Source organism: Sorex araneus, chromosome 7 (assembly GCF_027595985.1).
Source record: "Sorex araneus isolate mSorAra2 chromosome 7, mSorAra2.pri, whole genome shotgun sequence".
Taxonomy (NCBI): domain Eukaryota; kingdom Metazoa; phylum Chordata; class Mammalia; order Eulipotyphla; family Soricidae; genus Sorex; species Sorex araneus.
The window spans coordinates 42340733-42358464 of NC_073308.1; the positions used below are offsets into that span (position 1 = coordinate 42340733).

The 17732-nt window shown below is 48.7% G+C and overlaps 1 non-coding gene across 1 annotated transcript; it reads left to right on the forward strand.

Moving 5' to 3' along the window:
• The first annotated feature begins 15894 nt into the window (after positions 1-15894).
• On the forward strand, positions 15895-16029 carry LOC129406683 (U11 spliceosomal RNA). Its single transcript, XR_008631160.1, has one exon. It is a non-coding gene; the product is annotated as a U11 spliceosomal RNA (small nuclear RNA).
• Positions 16030-17732: the final 1703 nt, after the last annotated feature.

The following is a 17732-nucleotide window of genomic DNA, read 5'->3' on the forward strand; positions in this document are numbered from 1 at the left end:
GAATCCCAAGATGGATTAGTGCCACACAGAGATGTCTCTGGAACCCACCCATTTACAATCTAGAAATTTACATTTACAATCGCGGCCAAGCGAGTTCTCATGATATTCAAAATGAACAATGAAAAATAAATTATCTAGCATCTGCCCCTGGCAGGTAGGCTTGAACGGTGGTGGGAAAATTCGAGCAAAACATAATGCCCAAGGGGCTGGAGCCATAGCACAGCGGGTAGGGTGTTTGCCTTGCACTCGGCCGACCCGGGTTCGATTCCCAGCATCCCATATGGTCCCTTGTACATGGCCAGGAGTAGTTCCTGAGTGCAAAGCCAGGAGTAACCCCTGTGCATCACTGGGTGTGATCCAAAAAGAAAAAAAATAATAATAATGCCCCAAATTAGAAAGTATTGGGGAAATTCTCTGCCACAGAGACAGGGTGAGGACTGGGATGTTGGGGGTAGGGGGCATACTGGGAACATCGGTGGTGGAAATTGTGCACTGGTGGAGGGATGGGTGTTCCATCATTGTACCACTGAATCTCAAACATGAAGGCTTTGTAACTCTATCTCACGGTGATACAATAAAATAAAAAAGTAACGTGGAGTTCATGCCCAATTCAATCAGCTTAATCAATGGCTGAACAAATAGCAGTACTCCTACATTATTTTAAAAATTAGTTAAAAAAAAAAATCTTATGAGCAACCACAATCCAGATGCAGGAAGTCCCAGGGCATCAGAGTAGAAGAGATTCCTGCCTTCAGGAAGGGAAGAATGTGACCTTGATGTGGACCTGGAGGAATGGCAGGACTTTGGTCCAGGGAAACAGCTCGAGTGGTAGAGTACATGCTTGTACATGTGCATACGTGGGTTCAGCCTCACCACTGCATGGTACCCAACCAAAAGACTCTAGGTATCTTTAAAGTGTTTACTATTGCAAGAGTAACAGCTGTTAATTTTGAAAATTTGGGCACTGTAGCACTGTCGTCCCATTGTTCATTGATTTGCTCAAGCAGGCAGCAGTAACGTCTCCATTTGTTGCTGTTTTTGGCATATCGAATATACCACGGGTTGCTTGCCAGGTTCTGCCGTGCAGGCGGGATACTCTCGGTAGCTTGCCGGGCTCTCCGAGAGGGACAGAGGAATCAAACCGGGTCAGCCTCGTACAAGGCAAATGCCCCACCCACTGTGCTATCGCTCCCGAAAATTTGGGAGGAAATAAAAATAAATCAAAGTACAATCTTTATTCTTTAGATCTCCACTGCCCAGCATAAATCACTGGTATTTTTTCAGCTTGAATAAAAATGTAATCACGCCACCTTTGCCCTGTCAGCAAGCGGCCACGCTCCACCTTGGGCCTTTCCCGCCTCACCTCTTCTCCCTGGGGCTTTGCTCGGTGACGGGGAGTGGAGGATGGTCCACTTGGTCCTAAGGCCAAGGTACTACCCACATATTTCATGCTCTATGCTGGGGACGCAGAATGAAAGAGGGACACAGAGGCCTCATCTCACTCAGCTTCCCCTAGCAGGACTCTGACCGCCAAAAGTTGTGTCAGGTTAGCCTGGAGAAGCACAGTTCGACATAGGGTCACAAAGATGAACCGGCGAGGCTAGGAAGGGCTCTTTGCCTGTGCCTCCAATAGAAGAATACTGGCCCGCCCGCAGCGCCTCTCCCTAGCCCACACCCACCTCGCCAGGCGCAGGCAGCCCCCCAGGGTCCACAAGTGTGGTCACTGACGAGTGCCAACAGTTACCTGGATCAGGTGAGCTCCCAGCACCGAGGGTGTGTCGGAATCCAGTCGCCTTTGCTTCCAGGTGTACCTTCTGATTCCATTTTGAGCCAGCTAAAGCCGTGGAGTAATCGAATTAGGCAAATATTATGGGGAAGAAAATGGGCCTGTAAGTAGCTTAAAGTGATGGAAATGACCTGGAGGTGGCCATGCAAATGGTCTGTATAATATCCTGTAATAACCCTGTCCAGGCGGCCCGAGGAGGCAGGCTTCCAATAATGAGGTGTCTGATTAGAATAATGTTCAGTAGGAGAATGTGTGAGTGTCCGCATAAATCAGGCTGGGAGAGCCTCCCCAATTAGCCAGGAAGGAGCCAGGCAGAGCAGGGGCCACAGAGCACTGGGGGTGGGGGGGTAGCCAGGCAGGCTGCAGGGGTCAGGGGGAGGAAAGCCCCCACCTTGCAATAATCCTTGCAATAAACACTACAGAAGCGACGGCGTTGTGCAGCTTGTAAACCCTCCGCCAGCTGTGCTGCATCTGGTCCTTGCACAGATATTCTGATGATGAAATGAGGTCATGGTTCCAGTGGGAGAATGAACGCTCAGTTCGGCTCTGACCTTGGCCCCAGCACCCAGCATGGTACCTTGCACCGAGTGGCTGTTCAGGGCTTGGAATCAGGAGAGATGAACACTATGGGCTCGTCTCTTAGCTCCCATCTCCTTTCCCTTCCTCCCCCACCAAACCCCGGGCGCTGGCACTGCCCGTGGCAACCTGAGAAATGTCAGTTCTGCCTCCGCCCTCCCATCACTGCCGCTGACTGAGCACAGGTAGAACGCTTCAGGGGGTCCCTCTAGACACCTTGTTCCATGTACCAACATCTACAGGGGCTTGTTTATTCATTTATGGTTTCATAAACAATTATTGATACCTGTGACGTTCCGGCTCAGGCGCCTGGGGAAGGGAGCAATGGGAAGAAATCAACAGTTCCGGGGCCAGGCTGGCAGAGGACACCCCTGCCCCAGCTCCCACCCTGAGCTTCCAGAGGCCAGTTGGGGGGCAGGAACCCAGCCATGGGGGAAGCATCTCTGTCCCCTCTGATAAACAGAGGAAGAGACTTAGGCCCAGAGGAGTCACATTCCTGCTGAGATGGCCGCTGACCACAGACCCTTGTTTTCACCCATGAGAGTTCAGGCTCCAAGTGGGTCTTTTCCATGTGGACAAACGTGTGTGGCCTCAAACTCCTGGCACTCCCTTGGGTGCCACTTAGAGACACCTCGGGGCTTGGGGTCTGCACACTACGGACCCACACACAGATTCACTCCTCACCCGTGAGCACACGAGACTCCTCACCCGTGGCTCCGAACTCTCGGGCTTTCCTCACCTGTTGCGGGGACCCCGTTCAAGGGCCCAAACCAGTATTGAAAGACTACCAGCCTCAAATACGGCCCCGCTGGAGTCTCCTGGGAAAGCTTGGACCGAGCCACGAAAAATCTGAGCCAGGAACCTTGGGCTCGCCTTCAGCCAGACATAGGGAGGTCCCTTGGGCCTGAGCCTGCGGTGTAGACCTCTGGGATGAATGAGAGTGTCCGTGCCCCCTCCCATCTCCACACAGGCAAGGCAGCAACGCCTACAGACACTCCCCCGCAGCGCTGGCAGCTACAGCAGAGGCGAAGGTGCCTTCAGGCCTGGTGTGTGTAGGGGTGTGTGTGGGGGGGGAGAGAGAGCCTCTCCCCATACTCACCCACTCCCAGTGCTCTGGTCACTGCCTCCTCTCACGGTCTTTCATCTCTGCTCTGGACTCAAGCAGAGAGCTGGGGACTCTCGTCCCTTCTCAGGATGCCAGGCCAAGCCGAGTAGGACCCAGCTTTGTGGCCTCATGTACCTCATGTACATTGCTTCTGGGGGCAGGGGTGGAGGAGGGAGCGGGGAAGAAGTGGAGGGGGGGGTTCTGCCTCCAAGTCTGCTCACACTGAGGACTAAAGCTTCAGTACCAACTTGGGGAGAGTCTGCCGCATGAGCGGTGAGAGGACCCTGCGGCTCTGGGGTGCATGCCGGCCTTCCTTCCTGCTCCAGCCCTGCCCCACGCACTCTCAGCAGACTCTCCCCGGCACTCAGGACTCCCCCCGCCCCAGTCATAGCCAGAGTCCCCCAGACGGAGGCAGATCGGAGGCGCTCCAGCCGCAGTGCCCAGAGAAGCGCCCACCACAGGCCTTGTCTCACCCAAAGGGAAACTGAGCAAAGGGGAGGGCCCAAGACATCACCAAGTGCTACTGGCTTCCGTGAGTTCAAACCCAGCTGCTTCCTGCCTGCCTTTGAGTGTGTGTGTGTGTGGGGGGGGGTGCTTCTCGACATGAAGGTCGCCACCACGGATGCCAGCAGCACTGGAGGCTGCTTGTTCGGGCCCAGGCCTGAGTCTGCATCCTGAGCTCTGGGATGGGCGGTGAGTCACCACGCCCAGGTGGGAAGTGGAACTCTGCGCAGCCTGGGGAGTGTGGCTGCTGGAGCAATTCAGAAACCACCGCTGCGCAGAGCAGAAGGCCCTCAGCCAGCCCCTCATGAAGACACGGCTGAGGGAACACACCCATAGAGCCCACTGGCCAGCCGTCTGGGAGGGTGAAGGTGGAGGGAGATGTCAGCCGACTCACGGCAGCTGTCATGAGAACACCAGTGCCGCTGCCAAATTGCCTGATCTCAGGAGTACAGGCACATACCACTCACTCCTCTTTTCCCTTTGGTGTTTCAGGGGCCACTCCCCGTGGATCCTGGGAACCACCAGGACAGACCCCGTGGGACGTGATGGCCATTTGATGTCAGGGACCAAATTAAGGGCCTCATACACACGAGTCATGTGCTGTAAAGCTTGAACCCCATCCCTGGCCCTAGGCACACCCTTTTCCTTGAGGGTTTGGTTCAGAGAATAGCAATAACCAAGCAGCTTGGGAATCCTGATCTTAACTTGGAAGCTTTGTCTACTTAAAAGTCTACTGGACATTTTTCATTTTGGGGGGGGGGGGGTTACACCTGGCGATGCACAGGGGTTACTCCTGGCTCATGCACTCAGGAAATCACTCCTGACGGTGCTCAGGGGACCATATGGGATGCTGGGAATTGAACCCGGGTCGGCCTCGTGCAAGGCAAACGCCCTACCCGCTGTGCTATCGCTCCAGCCCTTCTACTGGACATTTTATATTGCCTCTCAGGGGGCATTTAGACCCCTGGAACAGCAACCGAGCTTGATACGCTCTGCGAGGCCACCTGGTGGCCACAAAAGGCACTGCTGACCCAAACCTAGCCCAGCCCCCCCTCCAGATTTCAGTGATTATACATCTATCATTCAGTTCTTATATCACAAATTTTTGTTTATGCCCTCTTAGATAATCTTCTTCATGCAATCACACTCAAGTTCTTTATTGGGTGGGTATTTTTGTGTGTTCAGAAAATAAATTATGGACTTTCTTGGCACGTGTGTTCGTTGGTCAAGCCGCCTTCCCACCCCAGATGGCTGATGGTGAAAGGAAGAGAAAACAGGGGCCAGGCTGGTTGGTCAATTGATCAGTTGATCAACAGCCATTTATTCCAATCTTGTCCTCCTCTGCCTCCTTCCAGTCTCACTCACTGCTCATATTTCCGTCTCCCGACCTTCCTGCTCATCTCCTCAAGCCCGGGCTAGTCCAGAGCCCAACTACCTGCCCCCATTGGGGGTAGCAGCTACAGCCAGGTGAGAGCACAATCAGCATATGTAAAGCCCCTCCTTCGGAGAAAGCGCTTCTAAGACAAAGATCTCCCCCTGCTAGGAGATCAGCTCTAGGGCAGGATGTCATCTGAGGGCATATTTCTCCTTTCCTTAGTCCATAAACAATCATCTTAGATTTACTTCTTGATAATCTTTCTACTCATTCTGTATGAACTCAGTAAAAGATATATTAAGCTTATAGGGTGGCTCTCCTGGGGACATCTTGCTACAGATCCCAGGCTACAGACCTCGGGCCAGATTAGTCCTTCCTAATCCCTGCAGGGTCCTTATCCAGTTGTTTCTCTTTGGATCATGACTGAACTTGTCCATGACCATGCTCTTAACGTATTATATGTTCTATGAAGCTTGGCCTGTCCCGTTTCGATGCCAGGGTAGCTTGCAGCTTGCTGTAGTGGGAGGGGAATTTGGCCACACCCAGTTGTGCTCAGAGTTTACTCCTGGCTCTGTATTCAGGGATACTCCTCGAGATGCTCAGGGGACCTTATGAGATGCCTGAGATTCAAACTGGTGTGCAAAGCTATCGCTCCAGCCCCACTACAACCCACATCTGTCTCTCTGGCTCCATACTCACATTCTTTTATTCTTTTTTCTTATTTTTTGGGTTTTGAACCACACCTGATAGTGCTCAGGTCTTGCTTCTGGCTTTGTGCTCAGGAATCATCCCTTAGGGTATTCAGACCATATGTGGTACCTGGGATTAAACCTGGGTGAGTCGTTGCGAGGCAAGCACTCTACATCTTTCTAATCTCTTTCCTCTTATTAAATTATGTTACATGAGGATTGGGACTGGAGCGATAGCACAGCAGGTAGAGCATTTGACTTGCACGTAGTCTACCCGGGTTCAATTCCTCCATCCTTCTCGGAGAGTGCGGCAAGCTACCGAGAATATCCCGCCCGCACGGCAGAGCCTGGCAAGTTACCTGTGGCATATTCAATATGCCAAAAACAGTAACAACAAATCTCACAATGGATACGTTACTGGTGCCCGCTCGAGCAAATCGATGAACAATGGGAGGACAGTACTACAGATAGTGTTATATGAGGATTATCAAAGGCTACAGGGGCCAGTCGAAAATATTTTCCTTAAATGAAGAGCCTTCTAGCACCCAGCCACACACTGTCACCTGTGAAGGAATAGTACTTTAGAGCCTGGTAGAATATGGGTATTTTTCAGTAATGTTCACTAGCCTGGTGGAATATGGGTATTTTCCGATAATGATCATTAGCCTGGTCACTACATTATGTCTTTTTTAATTTTTTTTTTGGCTTGTTGGGTCACACCCGGCTATGCTCAGGGGTCACTCCTGGCTCTGCACTCAGGAATTACCCCTGGAGGTGCTCAGGGGACCATATGGGATGCTGGGAATCGAACCTAGGTCAGCAGCATGCAAGGCAAACGCCCTACCCGCTGTGCTATCGCTCCAGCCCCACTACATTATATCTTGATTTAATGGGACGGCTCCAGATCAGTGCTCAGGAGGCTGAAGACGAGTGTTGTCCCGGAAATTCTCTGCCAAACAGTCCAGCAGGTCATGTGAGGAGCTGAGGATTCGGTGCTGCTCAGACCTTGCTCTGTCAAGATGGTGCTGAGCGTGGCAGCAGCTTCAGTCACGTGCAAGTCACGTGTGCTTCAACCCTGTACTGTCTCTCCAGCCCTTCGGTAGATGCTTCAAAAAAAATTCTGAAAGCCTGTGTTCCCTCCCTCCCCCATCCCCGTCAAACTCTAACTCTCTCGTTCTCTTGCTCACTCGCTCTCATTCTCTCTGTACATTTCTTACATTAAACTATTTTACTTCAAAAATAAAAAGGTTCTTGGACTGTAGGGATAGTAGAAGGATGAAGCCACTTGCCCCGTGAGCAGCCGTGACCCAGGTTTGACGCCCAGCACTGCAGGCCCTGCAGGAGGAGGGACCCGTGAACCACGCTGCTCGGCCTGCCCGATTTACTCCCCTCCCCCAAAACTGAAGGGGGGCAAGAGCTGGCTGAGCGGCTACAGGCCCTGACTGCAAGCACGAGGAGGTGAGCTTTCTCCCTGATGCCATCCATTTGCACTGACCATGACCAGACAACCCCACAGTGACCCCTGGTCGTGCCCACAAGCATCCTGGGCTAGACCACAGCCAGCTGTGTGTCAGCAGTTTGACAAAAGTTTCCCTCCATCCAATAAGCATGAGGCCTTCAGTGAAAAAAGATATTTAAACACTGGACCAGGGGTGTGGCCCCCTTGTCAGCACGTGTCAGGACCACCAGCTCTAAAGTGTTCCACACCCAAGACCACAGCACGATGTATGGGAGCCTGCCCCGCCTCCCCGGGGACCATGCATGTGACACCAGGCTGACATCACCCCAGGGCTGAGCACTGCACCCTCAGCCACCACAACAGAGACAGAGGGAAGGAGCTAAACAAATAAATCATTCTTCAAAGCCACGCAGACACTGCATCACACACCTGGAATTCGTCCTTTCCAAGAGGGCCATCTTAATGTGTGTCGGGCCCACAAAGGTTAGCAGTGCCAGGGTGCATCCACTCAGTAATTAATGTGCCAATTCTTGGAGATCAACAATCAGCCAAAACGCCACATCAGACATCTTAAGTATATGCGATTCTTAGTTGTCAGTTACAGCTCCCTAGAGATGGAAAACTAAAATGTTGACTGTTTTAAATAATAAATGCAGCATGGCCTGGGCCCAACATCCCCGAGGGCCACCAGTTTCTGAAGTCGGGTAAAGACAGCTTCTGGAAGCTCTCTCAGCCTCCCCACAGGGAAGCCCCAGGGACTGTCAGACAGGACAAAGGACTTTGGTGATGTCATCACAAGGGAACGAGGTAGGAGAGAACTCCTTGATTTTTAACCCACATTGGGTGTTGAGAGAGCTCGCACCCTCAGCCTCTGTCTGAGTCCCAGGGCACGCCCAGAGAGCCACACACACTCTCTCAACACAGTTCCAGATATCACCTGCACTCCTCATGCTTCCATCAAGCACCAGGATTCTGGATAAATTCAGAATGAGTTCTTCGTCAATGGAATTGTTTTTCTGTTTTGTTTAATTACTAGGATTGTGACAGTATTGTTTTATATCATTTCCAATGCAAATGCACACTTTCTGCTGCCTTGTGGATTAAACTGGGTTTTATGAGCTAACCCGGGATAGCTAACCAGTCCTTCAAAACCATTCCTATGGGAAAATATGTGCCCAGCACCAATTTGTGGCCTTTCAGATCAGCCCAGACTGGGCACGGTCTGCTCATACGCTGAGGACTGCTGGGAAAATGCTCACAGCATCTTGTTTCTTTTCCATCACTCTCCCTAGAGTCGCAGACTCAGAAAGTGAGACAGTCCCACTTGGTCTGCCCCTGCATTTTGCAGATGAGGAACGTGTTTACATGCGGGATGGAGCTGCATGCCCCAATTTACACAGCTGGACAGTCACCTGAGCCCCCAGATTCTGGAGCAGAGCTCACAACTTTTGCCCATGGTGGAGAATTCTACAGGTACAAGGAGGTCAAGGAAGAAAAGAAGTAAAAGCAAGCTGCCAGTATTTATTTAATAGTAGGTGTGCACCAGGCACATGGGAGGCACAGGTGTGCATTTAGCCACCCAGAAGCCCTGTCAGGTGGAACAATATTAACACTTAATTGAAAATTAAGTGTCAGGGGCTGGAGCAATAGTACCGTGGGTAGGGCGTTTGCCTTGCATGCGGCCGACCCAGGTCCGATTCCCAGCATCCCTAATGGTCCCCCGAGCACCGCTAGGAATAATTCCTGAGTGCATGAGACAGGAGTAACCACTGTGCATCACCGGGTGTGACCCAAAAAGGAAAAAAAAAATTAAGCTGTCAGTTCCAAGTCACAGTGTCAGAGCTATCTCACTTAGTGTCAGGAGGGGTCAGAGTGATAGCAGAGGGTAGGGTGCTAGCCTGGCACATGGACAACCAGCAGATATTGATCCCCAATATCTCATATAGTTCCCTGAGTCCCTGCAGAAGTGATCCCTGAGCACAGAGTCAGGAGGAAACCCTGAGCACAGTCAGGTGTGACCCCAAAACCAAAAAATTAAAAAATGTTCCAGAGAGTTCAGGCAGCCACATTCTTAATCAAGAGGCAATTTCAAACTTGCCCAATTGTTCCCATGCCCACCAAGCCCACACAGGAAGTCAATGGCTACCCAGCCACACCTATCCCTACCCCTCACATCCCATCTCACAAACTCTAGATGGACATCCGTCTTTCCCTGTTGTAGGAGGAGGCCTCTGGGATTAGGATTCTTCTAGTGAGAAGTACCAGCAAGACCTCTCGTTTCAGACAATAGGACAGTATACTACTGTCATCCCATTGCTCATTGATTTGCTCCAGTGGGCACCAGTAAGTCTCCATTGTGAGACTTGTTGTTACTGTTTGGGGCATATCAAATACGTCACAGGTAGCTTGCCAGTCTCTGCCAAGCAGGCGAGATACTCTCAGTAGCTTACTAGGCTCTCGGAGAGGGGCGGAGAAATCGAACCCAGGGCGGTCACGTGCAAGGCAAACAACAAACCCGCTGTGCTATTGCTCCAGTCCCCCAAGAAAGAATACCCAAAATAAAAATAATTTCATAAACATGTGACTGGACTGAAGGGAAATTTAAGAGCTTAAGCAAAGCTTGAGAAAAATTCTGAAAGACAAAAATCACCCGAAAGCCCAACTCAAGGTACTGGCCAAGGAAAGAATGAGGAGGGAAAGGACGGGTCCTATGGAACTCAGCTGGGGCTGTACTGGCTCGGTGGGGAAGGGGCTCCGTGAAGCCTGGAACTCAGGAAGTGTGGGTGGTGGATGAGAGCCCCACCCCCGGCCCTAGGCTCCCCCTCCCCTAGCTAACCCACCCCACCATGCCGTCTCTGCAGGGGCAAGTCCGGAGCGTTGAGACTTAAGTCCAGAATCTTAAGCATTCTCACTCTGGAAATTTCTAATCGAAAATTTAACCTTTAGTGGATTTCTAGATGAAACTCACACCAGGGAAACTCACATCAGGGAACACAAACAAGTAGAAAAAGTTATTTGGGGCTGGACAAAGAGAGAGTATAGCAGGTAGGGCGGGAGCTTGCCTTGCACACGGGGTAATTCAGGTTCAAGCCTCAGCACCCACTTGGGTCCCCTAAGCCCCACCAGGACTGTGTCCTGATCACTGCTGGGAGCGGCCCCCAAACATAAATAAATTTAGAAAAGAAAATTTTCATCATAAAGTGACTTTTCTGGAAAACACAGACCCCCCCCATGAAGGTAAATAGTTCTAATTTAGGTCTCAAAGAATTCCAGTAGCTAAAGGGCTAAAGAAATGGCCTCATATAACTGCCCCCTTATGTGTGGTGGCATATTATTCACATAAACAAAACATGAAAACAACGTAAGTGTCTGTGCACAGATTAATGGATAAGGAAAACATGGCACATACATATGAAATGGGGTAATACTGGCACTTTTTAAAATAAGAAAACCCTGCTATTTGCAACAACATGAATGAACCTGGAGGGCATTATGCTAAGTAGAATAAGTCAGGCTGAGAAAGGCAAATACTGTATGGTATCACTTACATGTGGAATTTTAATAAGTCAAACTCATAGAAACAGAATAGAATGGTGGTTGCTAGGGGCTGGAAGGGGGGGAATGGAGAGGGGTTAGCAGAATCACAGAAACTTTCAGTTATAAGATGAATAAGGTCTGAGGATGTAACACACAGCACAGTGACTATAGTTAATTATCCTGCATTGTATACTTGTAATGTGCTAAAAGAATAAATCTCAAGCATTCTCACTCTAAAAAAATAAAAAGGTACCTATAGGAGGTGATGGATGTGTTAATTACCCTGATTGTGGTATTCATTTTACAATGCATGCATATATCAAATCATCATGTTGTACACTTAAAATATATTGCAATTTATTTGTAAATTATACCTCAATAAAGATGTGAGGATGGAAAAAAAGGAATGATCTCATGATAAAAATTATAGGATGGGGGGCTGGAGCAATAGCAAAACGGGTAGGGCATTTGCCTTGCATGCGGCTGACCCGGATTCGATTCCCAGTATCCCATATCATCCCCCAAGCACCACCAGGAGTAACTCCTGAGTGCATGAGCCAGGAGTAACTCCTGAGCATTGCTGGGTGTGACCCCCCCAAAAAAAAAGCAAAAAAAAAAAAAAACAAGACAGGAGCTAGAGAGATAATATCGCAGGTAGGACATTTACCCTATACATAGTTGACCAGGTTAGATCCCTGGCATCCCATATGATCCCCCAAGCACCATCAGGAGTAATTCCTCAGTGGAAAACCAAGAGTAACCCCTGATCCCTGAAGATCGCTGGGTATGGAATAAAACACCCACCCCACCTCCAAAAATGATTACAGAATATTGCCAGAAAAGATACATCTGAGGATGTAACATACAGTATGGTGACTACAGTTAATTACCCTGCAATAGGGCAAAGCTAAGGGGGACTTAGGCTGGAGCTGTATCCTAGATGTACATGTGCACGGTTTGCATCCTTCAATGGAATAGTCAATCTGTCAGCCAAAGGTAGACTTAGAAATGCACTTATAATACATGGTCAAAAAAGATAAGATGAGGAGCTGGAGCGATAGTACAGCGGGTAGGGCATTTGCCTTGCACGCGGCCGACCCGGGTTCGATTCCCAGCATCCCATATGGTCCCCTGAGCACCGCCAGGAGGAATTCCTGAGTGCATGAGCCAGGAGTAACTCCTGTGCATCGCCGGGTGTGACCCAAAGAGAAAAAAAAAAAAGGATAAGATGACCCACCTGTTCTCTTGTTTTTCATGACTCTTGCCTTTTCTGGTCTTAGATATTTGGATGCTGATATAGTTATAGATATCTGGAGAGATAAACATATATACCAAGTTACTTGCACACATAAATGTTAGTGTCCTCCAAGGAAATAGAACCAATAGAAGATATATACAGATGATAAGTACAGAGAGGGACACAGATACGGATATGAATGTGGATATATAGATAAATTGATGTTTGCTTCTCATGAAGAATTGGCTCATATGATATGGAAAGTGAAATGCCAGGATCTGAAATCTGAAATATGGACACCCAGCAAAGCTGGTGGAGTAATTCAGTTCTAGTCCAAGGACTTGAGAGCCAGGGAAGCCAATGATATAAATTCTAGCCCAAGGGCAGGAGATGAGATGTCCCAGCTCAGTCCATGAAAACAAAGAGGGCTAAATTTCCCTTCCCCCCTGTTTTGCTCTAGTCAGGCCCTCAATGATGATGATGGATGATGCTGACCATATCAGAGAGGGCAGTTACTTTACTGAATCCATCCATTCAAGCGTTAATCTCGTCCAGAAACACCCTCACAGACACCACCTAAAACTAATGTTTCATCTCACTGACCCAAAGCTAATTAAGTTAATGGGCAAAATTAGCTATCACTCACACACACGCATACACACACACACACACACACACACACACACACACACACACACACACACCCATATCAACACACTTGATGAATCTCAAATGTATTCCTTAATGCAGGTTATGGCTTTAAAATGGCTTAAAAGGGGCTGGAGTGATAGTACAGCGGGTAGGGCATTTGCCTTGCACGCGGCCAACCTGGGTTCAATCCCCAGCATCCCACATGGTTCCCTGAGCACCACCAGGAGTAATTCCTGAGTGCAGAGCCAGGACTAACCCCTGTGCATTGCTGGGTATGACCCAAAAAGGGGAAAAAAAAATCCCGGCTTAAAAACAAAACGCCAGAAATTCTCTAAGATACTGATATTGCTTCAAGTCACCATTTGCTTTCACAGAGAACTGAGACCCAAGGAGGAAGTAAGCAGAATCACTCTCTTGACTAGAACAGCCCAGGCAGGGGCCAAGCATGTTGTTCTGAGCCAGCATGATAACAAGGGCACACTGGGAGTCTTTGCGTTGCACAGCCCAGGGCTTGGGAACTCACCTTGTGTTCCTTAGGCAGAGAAACACAGGGCGAATCTGACCCCACAGTATTGAGAGCACTAGGCCCATGCTCTGTGGGCACCTCTCACTTCTAGATGATGACTCCTTCACCCCCAGCCCCTTTGAAGAAGCTCCCACGGCCACAGCCCATCTGCTCTCTGCTCCCACAACAGAACCTGGTATAAGACAGGAGTCAAACCTTCACCCACGGAACCACCTCCGGCGCCACATCAACTCATCTGTGGGCATTGATCCAGACCCTCATAAATAAATTTCAAAGGAGACCAAGCAGCCACCAAAAATCCTTCGGACATCCAAGCATGGCTGAGAAAAAAGTTTTATTAAAGACAGGTAAGGCATGATGATTAGACTAATGAGTTCCAAATATAAAATAAAATTTAATGCAATATACTTTTTTTTTTGCTTTTTGGGTCACACCTGGCAATGCACAGGGGTTACTCCTGGCTCTGCACTCAGGAACCACCCCTGGCTGTGCTCAGGGGACCATATGGGATGCTGGGATTTGAACCCGGGTCGGCCGCATGCAAGGCAAACACCCTACCCGCTGTGCTATCGCTCCAGCCCCTGCAATATACTTTTGATTCCAGAACTGATAGCTTACTTATGTAAATGAGAATAAGCACTGTATTATATTGTATTAAAGGCTTTTTATTTTCCTTATTTACATAGGTTTAATATGCCAAACACAGTAACAAGTCTCACAATGGAGACATTACTGGTGCCCGCTCAAGCAAACTGATGAACAACGGGACGACAGTGCTACAGTGCTACAGTGCTACAGTGCTACATAGGTTTAAAACATATAGCAATCACAAATTGGCTCTTACTGACTTATTTTTTAATCTTTAGTTTTACAGTGTTGTTCATGATAAATATCACATTTAATATCCCAATACCAATCCCACCACCATTGCACCTTCCAACACCATTATTTCCAATTTTCCCAACCACTACCCAACCCTGCCCCAATAGCCACCTCTGAATAATTTTATTTTATGTTATTTTATTTTATGTTATTTGTTATGAATAATTTTCTAAAAAATAATCAGAAAAGCTTTCCTTAGAAGTGTGTGAAGACTGCTGTATCTCACCCTGGAACCATTAAGCCCTTGTATAAGAGATTACAAACATGTTTCAGGGCCAGCCTTAATCGAGATTGGTTACCTTCTCCTTTATAGTCTATCCAAGTAGTGTGCTACCACAAGTATATCAGTGGTGTAGAGTTTGAAATGTTGCACTCCAGGAATTCTAAATTTTTAAATAAGGTGATATAGCTGGAGCTAAATTTTTAATTGGATGGTGATTTTAGCGTCCAAAAGCATCTCTGCAGCTTGTTGATCTCTTTCGAGATTTATTTGTAAGTCTCTGGATGATGGCAGGTTAATGACCTTATATGATGCCAGAGACAGTTCGTGAGTTCATGGGCATGACTGCCAGGCTCACAGAAGAATAGGGAGATGGGGGGAGGCAGCCCATCCGCAACTCCATGAAAGCCTGTAGATTTCGCTCACAAAACCCACATACCTGTGTTTTTCAACAGATTCTTCCTAGATGAGATTCATCCCGAGACTGTGGAGTCCAATTGGAGCGTGTTAATTTGCTTTCTGATTATTCTATTTTCCATCTCTTAAAGTTATGTTGAAGCAAGTAATATAAAGTAAACTTGTTATGTGCCTAAGGGGGCGAGTTGTGGGTGGGAGGGAAAATAGGGACATCGATGGAAAGAAGGTCACACTGGTGGTGTTGAGGCACTAAATGCCTGAAATGACTGTATAATGAACAACTTTGTAAATCATGGTGTTTTTAGTAAAATTAAAAAAAAAAAAAAAAACATTCACCCAAGCTCTAAATTACTCTCGCGCACCATTTTCTTCCAGATGATTTGCTCTGATGATTTGCTAAAGGCAAAGGAAAGTTTAAACTAAAGGCAAAAATTGTTCGTTGTAGGGGCCGGAGCGATAGCACAGTGGGTAGGGCGTTTGCCTTGCACGCGGCCGACGGCCGACCCGGGTTCGATCCCCGGCATCCCATATGGTCCCCCAAGCACTGCCAGGAATAATTCCTGAGTGCAACGCCAGGAGTAACCCCTGTGCATCGCTGGGTGTGACCCAAAAAGCAAAAAAAAAAAAAAAAAAAAAAAAAAATTGTTCGTTGTAGAGTCTTTTCCTGGCCAACCAGCCAAAAAGCACTGAGAGCAACCACGGTAGAGGGTAGTGCTAGGGACACAGTCTCTAGGGGTGATGGTGGTGGAGACCGTGTTCTCCTCCATCTGGGCTCCTCTGGATGCTCTCTTCTGTGGCAGGGACCTGCACCCTCCTACTTGCAAGGTTACTAAGGAGATTAACAGATAAGATTATAGTTACGAATTTTCTTTTTTTTAACAGACTTAGCAAAATTCATACTTAAATAAAAGTACAAATTTTGTCCCTTCAAAAAAGTGCCTCTGCCATGAGGGAGACACACAGGGAAGCTCACTTCCTCTATTTGCAAAATCGATATCAAGAGATTTCGGAAGCATAATTTTTTGGCAGAAGGGCAGCTAGTAATCTTGATTCTCACATGTCCCCCCCCACCACCACCATAAAAAAATAATAATAATTGTCCCTTCAAAAAACTATCATCCTGGGAGACAAATCACTATTTTCAATGGTGCTTTTCATTTCCTTCAGCACCTCTGGCTTAGGGATAGAGAAGGTTACCAATTTAAAAATCTTGTTTATGGATCAGTCACGTTCTACCCTCCCTCCAATCAAATCCTACAGAAGCACTGTCCCCTCTAGACAAGGCGAAGCTTGTTTTGTACTCTCTGAATCAAACTTCATCGGTGGCCATAAAAACTCTAATCCTCCATTTTAGTCATCATACTTGGCTCTAAATGACTTTAGGCTGTTTCCAGAAATCAAATCTACACTTGAAATGCAAAGAGTGACCCCCACAGAGAACAGTTAAGAGAGTGTGTCATATGCTCAGTGGGATTTCCCAAAATGGAGTTCCAGGAATATTTTGTACCATGGCAACATCTTTGCAGTAAATTCATGGCCGAGGATGACTACTTTGATGAATGTGTGTGTGTGTGTGTGTGTGTGTGTGTGTGTGTGTGCGCGCATGCGCTTGTGTGCATGCGCGTATGCGTTTCATCAGTCAGGGTGCTTTGGAGATGCCAGTTATACTCCCAGAAAGATCTTCCTATAGGGGCTGGAGCAATGGCACAGTGGGTAGGGCGTTTGCCTGGCAAGCAGCCGACCCGGGTTCGATTCCCAGTATCCCATATGGTCCCCTGAGCACCACCAGGGGTGATTCCTGAGTGTAGAGCCAGGAGTAACCCCTGTGCATCACCAGGTGTGACCCAAAAAGAAAAAAAAAAAGAAAGAAAAAGAAAGATCTTCCTATATGCCTGAGTGGATCCTTTGAGCAGGAGAAATCAGGAAGAAGGGGGCCTTAGGAGTTTCCTTTCCTCACAGGTGAAAGGGCACAGGTGAAGGGCATGGCCACCCTGTCCCCTGTGCCCTCCTCTCTGGCCCTGCACCTTCCTTTCCATCCCATTGCCTATATTACTGGAGGCTTTCCATAGGGGGTCACAGAGGGGACATCTTGTTTCCCAGGGAGGGTGATGTTCGGGTTCACCTCCCCGTGGAAGACCTGCCCTGGGCCTGGCGGGCTTGGCCTGTCCTTCTTTAGCAAAACTTTTCCTTGCTGTGGTGGCTGAGTTTTCTCATCCTGATGTGGCCGCTCTGCAGGCCCAAACCCAGACCTCTGAGTCCTTCGAGCAGAAACATTCTGGCATGACACTGGCCATGTGGGCTGGTGTTGCTCAAGCCACCCCACAGCCCCTGAGCTCTCTCTTCAATCCCCAAAGCCTCCCGCCAAGCCCCACACACAGCCTGAGATTCCTGTTTCACAGGGAAAAGAAAAACGATTCATCCGGGCACACCTGGGTGGGATTCCAACCCTTTCTCCTGGGCCAGTAACTTCCCAGGGACCCAATCCTTGGACTTTTTCATCCTTTTACCACTTTCAAAATGAGCTCATTATGTCCTGTGACTAAGATACCATTGAAGCCCTAACTGCTGGCTCATATATTATTGTCACCAGACCCACGTCTCCAAGAGTTTTTGGCATCTCTGCAGGCACTCCCCAGCCACCTTCCCTCCAACCTCATCCTCCCCCACTCAGAGCCCGAGATCCTCCCCCAGGCTCCTCGAAGGACCTTCCCTGTGCCAGTAAACAGCAGCTGCATTCTTCCAGCCATGTAGCCAAATGCCTTGACACA